This window comes from Condylura cristata, unplaced genomic scaffold, assembly GCF_000260355.1.
Source record: "Condylura cristata isolate star-nosed mole 26May11 unplaced genomic scaffold, ConCri1.0 scaffold00028, whole genome shotgun sequence".
NCBI classification, from domain to species: Eukaryota; Metazoa; Chordata; class Mammalia; order Eulipotyphla; family Talpidae; genus Condylura; species Condylura cristata.
In genome coordinates this window covers 6,326,976-6,337,703 of record NW_004567129.1, presented here as the reverse complement: position 1 = coordinate 6,337,703, position 10,728 = coordinate 6,326,976, and positions in this window count along the sequence as shown.

Genomic DNA, 10,728 nt, shown 5'->3' with positions numbered 1-10,728 from the left:
ACATTCAGAAGCTGCAGTTCAGTGCAGTTAAGTGGTAATTGAGAGTCTAGGAAAGCCATGGTAAGCAGCCATTTTTCCTTCATTTCTGAAGTTTAAAATTCTTCTCTGTCTGTGTCAGGCCTCTCCAAAGAGACAATTCATTGTTGGAGTGATAATGCATCCCTATTGCAATATTCTCAGTGCCTGTGTGGGACTTGGGCAATTCCTTTTATAAAAGTAGGTATTTTTAATATTTAGTTCATTGACACTGTAGCTGCAGAAATTAGGTGGTGTTTTTAAAAATAAATTTGTCACATAACATGGGATGCAATAACCAACACAAGCTGCTAAGTGCCAAATCCTTGTTTTACTTACATAAATATAGAAATATTATGTTGAAGTGTAGGGGGGTATTTAATGTTATTATGTTCTAAAATTAATCATGACTTTTGGTAACTTAACAGTTATTTAAGTTATTATGAAATAAATTTTTACTCATTTCATGCAGGTTTGTGTTTTAACATTCCACTTATGCCTTGACACATCCTTTCTTGATGAATTTTTGGTACTTTCTTTTATAAGGCACTTTTACCAGTTATATGTAGGGATTGGTGACTAAGGATAGATTTTTAAATGTTTAATATAAAAGTCTTTGGGAGAAGTGCAATTTGTTTTCATTATCCCACCCATAGAAGGAAAAGTTGTCTCAGGGTCAAGTAAATGAGTATTTAAAGGATCTTTCCTAGGCTGTAGTCTAAAGTAGGTTTGTTTGTTTCCTTAACACATCCAAATATAGATCTTTCAATGAATTGCATGTTCAGTTTAAAATGAAGATTTTTTTAATTTACATGTTTATATCTTGCAAGAAGAAGAGGTGTGTGAGTGATGAGTGTGTGTGTGAGAGTGAGAGAGACTTGGTAAGTCTGTAGATGTTTACTTTTTGAATTGTAGTTCCATACTACATAAATTACTGTCTCCTGGTGCTTCAGATAAATTCCTGAGCCTGTGGCCCTTTAGTTTATACTACTGTGTTAAACTCATGTTGAGTGTAAATATTGAAATATTTGTAATTCGTAGTAAGTTTTACTTGATGTTTGCATTTTTCTTTAGTAAGATTAAAAACTGTCTACCAGTAATAGTTGGTAATTACTAAGATTTGGCCTAAAAGATCTCTAAATTCTTTATTTCCTTTGTTTATTATTTTGTTATTGTGAGTAGCTAGTAGGCTTTTCTCAAACTGCAACAACCGGAAAAAGAATATGAGACCCGCAGGACTGTGTGTCTTGATATTGATGGGTTGTATTAAGTTGCACTAGCACCTTCATGCCGGCACTTTGAAAGTGCCTTTTTATCCTTTATATGTAATGGAGTTCCTTTGGCAATATACAGGAACTGCATGCCCTGTCCTGACCCTGTAATGGTGGGGCTATCTTTGGTGTGACCCACATTACCATGGGCAATAAGTTGGGTGTTGAGAGGTGGAAGTTAGCTGCTTTAGACCATTGGCCGTCCATGTGGCCCTTCCTGCTTCCAGTCCAGGGATCCCAGAAATTTTCCAGGGTGTGCTATAAACTAGACATTACAGTATTAACCTCCCAGACTGTCACCTTTCCTGATTAAGGAGAGGCCTCCTGTGGTTATTGAAGACATTTGATGATCTGGGGAGAGAATGATTAGCCCTTCATCCATGTTGAAATTGCTGTTATCCCCTCAGAAGGCACAGATGGAGGGAAGAATGAGGCTGCTGCTTTCCAGTGTGCACCTGGGGGCCCGGGAGAGACTGATGGGTATAAAAAAGTCTTTCCTGGCTTAGTCAGCAAAGGCTTTTGAGCCCCTACTAAGAATTCTGCTTGGTTTTCTGGGAGACTTAACAGTGAGGCAGATTAACACCGTCTTCCCTCTAGATGATGAGCCTCTTGTGGCCATCCATCCTCAGTCACCTGCTGACTCCCACACCTGCCACACAGTAGGTTGCCAGTGAATATCTGACCAGTGTCTACCTTACACTCGTGACCTGTGTGCTGGTCTTCCCAGGATTGAAAAGTCTCCCACAGTGACTTATTTTGCTGGATTTTATACGAGCAACTTGGCACACCTAGGGCTGATCTGGTAACACAGAGTAGAGACTCATACAGATCACACTGCACAGAGCACCTGGCACACCAGGCTGGTCTCCATATGCCCTGCAGGGCCTTTGAGACCCGACACATGCACACACTAATGTTTATCACCTTTAATCTTGGGTTTTGTTTACTGTGTTTTACATGGGGCTCAAATCTTTTCCAGAACCTACTGCACTGATCCTCACATCTCTGTGATGGGTACTGCACCCGCCATTGGATGGAGAGCGGCCTTTGCGGTCATCTCAGGTTGGATGTGAGTAGAAACCATAAGCAGAAGCCAGGGCTTCAGATTTTCATTTCACCTGTCATTAGCCTGCTAGATTTTCACCTAATCTTTAGGCACACAAGTATTTTTAGTGAAATAATTTTCAATGTAAATATAAACATTAATGATCATTTTCAACGTAAGCTCCTGAACACATCTTTTGCAAGTTGCACAGATCCAAGTTTAAAAAAGAGAAACTATGTATTTGAAAGACAAATTTTTTACTTTCCAAGAGCTGCTTCTTTGCTTTTTCCTGCTTTACCACATGTAATCATTAAGGGGAAAGAATTATATCTTAGAACGATGAGGAAAATATTTTTGCCAACTTTTGAAGAATCATTGCAATATTTTGTATAGTGGCTTCAGAAATCATAGCAAGTTATGGCATAAGGGTGACTGACCTTCTTGCCCATATTTTAGATGAGCATCTGCCAGCTGGCAGTGAAATTTCATAGGATTGAACTTTTTTCTATCTCTTTGGCAAGCAGCTGGTAAAACTGTTAACATTTTTGTATTTTCAGAAGTAATTATGTTATTACTTTGACTTTCAATATATCTCAGCTTTGCTTCATTGCAGTAGTTCCACACACGTGACATATAAGGAACTCAGTTTTGCTTGGATATGACTGTATTCTTTGGTTGATGCAAACAGTTTAGGGAAGTCTGTTCTTTTTCAATCCTGTCGTTGAAGCTAAGTGATGGGTTTTAAACTTTCTCCCTTTCTCATGAAATCAAATAATTTAAAAACAAAGTAATTAAGTAGTGAGAAATATCTGTTGCCTTCTCTTCTTCATTTTGAGATTAAAAACTAATCTTTTAAAACTATTGCTTAACTGAAATTTAGTCTAATTATAATTTTTTATATTGATGCCCTCATGGTCAAACATAGTTGTAAATTCTTAAATCACTGTGATTTGAATTCAAGAAGTCTGAGGGTGGGGGGTGGGAATTGGCACCCAGCATCCAGACAAACTGCACCTGTTGAAGTGAGAATGATTAGCCAGTTAACATGACTCACGTTACAAAAACGACCACTTCAAATAATTCAGGTCTCAAATGGAGGTAGGTTCAATTGTTCTCTCTGGTTGGCAAATTATTTTTATTTGAACTTTATTTTTAAGGACTTCAGTATGAATGGTAGGTTCCACAGAACCTTATTTTTATGGTTCTTACTTAGTAATTACAAATAAGGTGGTGGGGGGGTGTTGAATTTTTTCAAGTTAAATCACTGAACTTGGTTTAAGTATGACTCTGTAGTTTACTTTATTGTGCTTCCTGTTTAATTGGATGAGAATTACATGCATTTATTCCCTTGTTCTTTGTGTTGATTGGAAAAACTCTGCTCTTGGCTACCTCATTATGTAGTGTGCTTGATCCCCTGCCAGTTTAGAAGAATTCAACACATTCTGTCCTTTAACAAAAGCCTGGAAGCAAGCAGTAAATGGCCTTGAGGAATACAATTCTCTAAGGCAGATTTTTCCATTTTACTACTTTTTTTTTTAATAGGCACTTTTAATCAGGAGAAACAATAATTCTCCTAGAGCTGCTGCAAAGTGATTACTTGAAACCCAACTTGAACTTTAAAGAGTCTTTAAAAGGCTTTGTTTTCATAACGTAGAAAAGTAGTATATTTAAACACCACTGCTGTGTAAAATAGAGGACTTAATTTCTATCTTTTAGAGGATCAGATGGGAATATTTGACCCTGGAATTTGACCCTGGAATTTAGTTTGAGGCGATTCTTTTCATTTTCTACAAGGTGCTATTATGAACAGTTTAAGGATCTATTAAATGTATTTCATGAATTTGCCATTAATTTTTCATTTCAATGAAAATGGCTCATTTTTAAGTTCCTCTTCTCTTTTAGTACTGGTGACTGAGGGCTTTAAGATGAAACTCTGAGAGGGTTTCCTCAATGCAGGGGTGAGGTGGGCCAGACAGTATAGAATTGTATCATATTTGTTTCCTGGGCCCTCAGACTGTGCCTTCCCCCAGGGCACATGTGGGGCTCTGTCCTTCCTGGCAGCAGACCTGCTTGTCAAGATAGGGGAGCAGAAATGCCTATCAATTTTGATGGCAGAACTTCCTCTACAGGAGGGATTTCCTGTGGGAGTTACCCCATATCTCTCATGACCAAAGTAGTTATTGTGTCCATTATAAAAGACCCAGGAGAAACTCATGTGCCAGGAGGAATCTAAAAACTCCCATTAGTAAGACTCCACATTCACCCTTGTATGATTTCGAGTCAGTTTTGTCAGATGATAGTTGCTCAGCCTACATGGCTCTGGTAACAAGCCATTTCCTTCATCCCAATGACTGGTTCCAGCAGAACCAAGACTGGCCTTGTAAAACTTTAATTCAATTATTTTGTGGAAACATTCTGTATACTTTCCTGAGTGAACCTAGAGCTTACCAGCATGGGTTGGCTTTGGCGCCCATGGGTGCCAATGGGTTTGAACACTCATCTTCTCCGTGACCTTCAGAAGTTTTTAACCCCACAGCTTCTCAGCTGTAGGGATAACAACTTGGTGGGTGGTTTGAGGGCTCAGTGAAGTCATGAAGGTGAGCGTTGGCATGACATGCCCTAGCACATATACCACTGTGGTAGTGACTGAGGCTGCAGTTGCCCCTCACTGAACCCCTGGCCTTTGGGTGTCTTTGTTCTGTATCTGTGACATACATTCTGGCTCCAACCACCACTCCTAGCTACATCTCTGATACTTAAATTCAGAGTAATCCTAGGTGGCTGAAACATCTGAAAATACGTTTAGAATATTTAGATTTGTTATATATAACCCTCAATTCAGAATTGCCTAATGAAGTCCTCTCGTGACACTTAAAACTTTACCAAAATGGAATTGTCCCTTTTTCTTTAAAAATCTAAAGTGTTAGTCTATATTGATCAATAACCTGGATATTTTTTGGTCTCTTTGGAGATCAGCAGACCTACCTATGCCTTCTTTCTTAACTTGAATATTGCATGAAACCTAAAAGAGAGCGAACATGATTTGTGTTACAAGTTTTCATGTGCATGCACATGTGTGTATACAACTTTTGTACCTTTAATTATTGAAGGGTGATATAACAAAGTGATATAAAAAAGCAAATTCTTTAATACTTCTATAACATTTCTTCCTTTACAGTTCAGCTGATGGGACTAGAGGTTTAGCTGTATGCAACAAGTCCAGCAGATCTTGATTTTTTTTTTTTAATGCACAGCTGGCCTTTTTAAAAAAGATTTATTTATTTATGCATACAGAGCTGGGTTATGGGCCAGAAGCTCAGGGGTGGTGAGAGCATTCACCAGAGACAGAGTGGGGAGCATACCAGGCAGATGGATGAAGTACACTGCTGAGGAGAGCAGCAGGCACATCAGGAGAGGTCTGCCGTGCCGTGTGGGTCACCTCCAGGGTTGGGGATTGAACTCATGCTGAAGTGACTTTAGCTTCTTAGTGCTACACTTTAGCCCATTGTGCCACAGGGAGGGCCAGCATATCTTGATATTAATAGGAGATTTGATGAAGTCATTCTCTGTATCTTTATGAATGAGGAAGAAATAGCAATAGGTGTGAAAGAGCTAAGAAACAAACCAAACAGCCATACCCAGACAGTGTAGGTGAGGGTGATCCTCGTTAGTTTGGGCCAGTGATTCAAGTTATCCTTTGTAACATTTTTATTAGTAACTTGTCTAAATATGTAGAAGGCTGAGAACAGTGCTGGGAGTGATTAAGTTTTGGGTGTTAAGGTCTACAGTGCTCTCTATACCAATAATGTCTTATGTTTAGTTTGAAGAAAATAGTTCCTAATTGAAAGAGAAAGGAAAAGTAAGGTATAGGGATTTTTGATCATTAGAACCTAAGCTAACTGTTACTGAAAAAAAAAAAAAAAAGCAGCACCTGTCTTTATAGGGCTGGTAGCTAGAAAAGGAAATCAATTCAGCTACTTCTGGGCACTGCATGGGTGGACCCCTGGACCACCTCCCACAGTTAGCTGTCATTTCCAGGCAGCACCCTGGGGGAGCTCAGAGCAAGCCTGGAAGTCATCCTGAGGATCCCAGTTTGGGTAGGGGTGTCTGGGACCTGTCCACCACCTGTCCAACCCCACCTGAAGATCTCAGATTCTGACCCTAAAGAAGTCTTAGGATAGTGTCCTAAGTTGGCATATGTGCTCATGCCAACAGGCTGGTGCTGCAGAGATGCAGAGTCTGAAAATCACAGGGGTGAGTTCTGCAGCTCTGACTTACAAAGTTCTGTAAACCATTCAGTAAAAAGGAAAAAAAAGAAATGATGCTTATACTTAATTTTTTTCATTATTGTGAGAAGAACCCTTCATTTTCTCCTCTGAGCTCTCCCTGTTCTTTCCTGCCCTCCATCCCTCCATGCCCACCACCTGTTCTCCCACTGAGTCCATCTTAACTCTTGGCATGTGGGGGTTTTAATTCTAGCAGAACTTTTAGAAACATGCACTCTTGTAGAGATTCCACTAAGACCATGTTATCAACTTGAACATGATTCTTGCTTTATATTTATATTCTTTTTGTTTTAAGTCTCTCGATACCTCTGCAGCAGTAAGATAGCTGAAAAATAAAAATCATATTCTTTTAAGCAGAACCCATGGGTGGTCCACAGCCTGGGGTGCAGTAGAGGGGTCATAATGCTGGGGAAAAGAGTTGGCTTACCCCCTCCCAGGCCCCTCCCCACTCTGGGAGTCAGCAGCCTTGCTGAGGACTACCTTTTTGTTCTTGAGGAAGAGTTTCCAAAGAACGCAAGTCCTCTTCTGTATTGTCTCTCCTCCGAAAGCACATGCCCTCTTAGTTCCTGGGGGAGAGAAGAGATGCCACACTAGGTGTGTATCTGCCCAACCTGAACACATTTTCCCCCACCCTGCATGTTGAAAGGCAAAAACAGTTCAGGCATACAGACCCAGGTTCATGAGGGTGGGGGTTGGGTACCTCTGATGTGTGTGTGTGTGTGTGTGTGTGTGTGTAGTCTGTTTCCTAAATCATCTTCACTTAGTAATAACCTTTTGTTTGAACCAGTGTGGGTTTTTATCTCTGTCCCATTGTGGCTACTCAAAGATCCTGCTTGGAAGCTCTCTGAGAAAATAGGTACATTTGGTACTTCTTCTGTACTAGTTAAAGGACATCAGTAAGTGTGGACAAAGGAAGTCGAGGTTTTCTAGAGTCCTCCCATTCACACTTGCCAATTGCATGCCTGCCATGCCCTCTTTTCTTTATCCTGCCTCTCCTAGCCTGGATTTTTAACTGCTTGGATTAGGTATCCAAAAAGGATGGGGGGAACCTCATCTTGTGTCCCAGAAAGTAAAACTAAAAATACTTACTGGAAAGGCTTTCTGATGGGAACCCCTAAGCTGGCCCCACTGCAAGAAAGCTAGATGTGCCCAGCTGGGCACTTCCCAGAGTCTGCACTGTTCTGTTCCTCCCATACAGAGCTTGTGGGGTGCCACCCAGAGCCTCTCCCCCCACTAAGGCGGGATCAGCTGTACATTTGACTCCTTGAGCAGCAGAGGCTTTTGGGGCACCTCTAAGCCTGGAGAAGGGGCTCCAATGCCCCTCATTCTTTCTACCTCAGCCCTGAGGCTCTGTTGCCCCAAAGTGTTCAGAACCTGGGTAGCTCTTGGGAGTGTCACCCAGATGGCTGCTATTCTGGCCTGTCTAGCTGGGATTTGTTAGAGCAGAGTGAGGCTTTGTTTCCTTTCCTCCAGTGTAGCTCTGACTTACAAACACACTGCTCTCCAAGTTGAAAGTAGCATCTGAAGCTAGAATTGCCTGTTTACAATAGGAGAGACCTTTTTCCTATTCTTCCAGAAGAGTTTTTGCTGTAGAAAATAAATAAAAATAAAAAAATTAATTAAAAAATAATTCATTAAATTTAGCTCTTGTGCTTTGTTTAAAAAAAACAGACTGGTACATGGGGCAAAGGCAACATCATCAACTTCAAAACAAACTTTACATTTATTTGCATTTATGGCATCTTTTTCCTATATGGTATCTTAAAATGCCTATATGGTATCTGCAAGAGGACACATAACCCAAATTCCACAGGTCAAGAATTTCATGTATTTGGAGGAATTTGTCAAGGAGAGCATACAGTAATTTTTTCTGCCAGTGGGATTCTTTTCATTTTGACCTATTCGTAACACCGCTTTTGTTTGGTTCCTCATTTCTGTGCTCCTTCAAATCAACAGTGACATAACTATACTTGTTTTGTTTGAATCATCCTGTTTGTGAACTGTGACAAGCTGGTGGTTCCGCAGGAATGTTGAACATCTTCCATGCAGTGTTGGCTCCAGTGAGCCCTGCCCTGCCCTGCACAGCCCCTCTCCTCCTCAGAGGCCCTTGCCAACACAGCACTTGGTATGTGTGTTCCTAGCGACAAAGATGTCTGTCTGTATGTGCCTGTGAATGAGATCCATCCAGAACTCTATATAATATGTGTAGCCTCATTTGTTTGCCATCACTGCTGTGAGGGGAACTGTCAAGGGAATTCCTTAAAACAGGATTGTAAAATCAGCTTGACTGGATGCTGATCTTCCCAGGGGGTCCTATTCCCGCAGGAAGACCAGCATCACATCTGCAGTATGGGCATAAGCATGTTCTGAAGGCCACCCTCCTCAAACTGGTCTTTATTCAGCACACTATTGATTTGTTATTTTTATGCTTTATTTCACAAGGAAAACTTCATAAATAACATATTAATCCCACATCAGATTTCACCTGGTTAACATATCCTTGTTGTTTGAAGTGGCACTTACAGATTAGTGTTAACCCTAAATTCTGCAACTTTTGTTATCTAGTAAGAGTCCACACTGGGAAGTCTATTTAGAGGTTTGTTCAAATGGGGTTGTGTTGTGTATGTGATACAAATTTTAAACAAAGATCTGAAAAACAGGGATTTGAAATGAAAAATACATAAGCTTGACACAATGCAGAAATGAAAGACAGTATAGAAAATTAAGAATATTTGAAGCACTGAGAAGTTACAACTTGTCAAAATGTACTCCCCAAATTCCATAGTTTAGCAGAGAAATTGTGCTAACTAGATTTCACTGAAATGTCACATCTCCAATGTCCTGTGATCCGAATGTATTTGTTCTGTGAAATCATTTTCTATTTCTTTGCTTGTCAAAATGTACTCCCCAAATTCCATAGTTTAGCAGAGAAATTGTGCTAACTAGATTTCACTGAAATGTCACATCTCCAATGTCCTGTGATCCGAATGTATTTGTTCTGTGAAATCATTTTCTATTTCTTTGCTGGTTTGAAATTTAGCAACGCTGAAATAATTTTGGATAGTTAAGTAACCTTTCTCACAAAGTCGCTTTATGGTTTATAAGTAGTACTGATGCAAAGAGTCTGTGTTAACTTTCTTCAGTCAAATAGCACGCTCTGTGTTTACACGCTTCCGTTTCTTGTGGGGCCATGACAGGGTCAGTCCTCTTTGTGAGCACAGGCCCTGTGTTTGGGAAACATTCTCAGTTGTGCTGTTCTCTTATACCAAGGATCAGTGAAAGCGTTTTATCTTTTTTATGTAGTTTGTATTGACTGGATTTTATAACTGTAAGAAAACAGAAGCAGAGTGTTGTATTTTGACCTGAAATTTGTGTATGGTAAAGTAATTTTGTTTTATGTATTGGAAGTTCATTTAAAACTTGAAATATTTTCTAGAAAGGTAACAAAATGAATTGTCTTTAAGCTGTTTAACTAAACTAATAAAACAATTTGATGGGGAAGGCATTCTAAGTGGTTCTCATTCTTCCAGAGGCTCTTGCGATAGTTAGCGATATCGACACAACTTGATTTTTAAGAGAATGTTTTCTTTTTCATGTCACAATGCACAGTTTGAGTGTCACCCCCTGGATCCTTGCCCATGATGTTGGAGAAGCCCCTTGCCAACCACATTCGGCAGCCATTGCTTGGGGGTATTCAGCCCCATCAGATACCTCTCCATGTCTTGCCCCCCAAAACATGGTTTCAAATTTCCTTTTCTCCAAAGTAAGAAAACAGACTTAAGAGAAATAGAAGAACTTGGTGTCAAGGGTGTAGTTATAATTTGGAGAATTCCTTCTCTGGAAAATAGAATCTTCTATAATTTTCTCTTTGCTAACATAGACTCTAAATCTACAAAGGACAATGGTTTTAAAAAATGTAAAAGTCAGGCCCTCCCTGGTGACGCAGCCGGTTAAAGTACAGCACTAAGAAGCTTAAGCCACTTCCTCATGAGTTCAATTCCTGCCTTCCCCACATGGAGGAGCTCCACATGGTGTGGCAGACCTCTCCTGACCCGCCCGCTGCTCCCCTCAGCAGTGTACTTCATTGATCTGCCTGTTTTACTCCCCACTC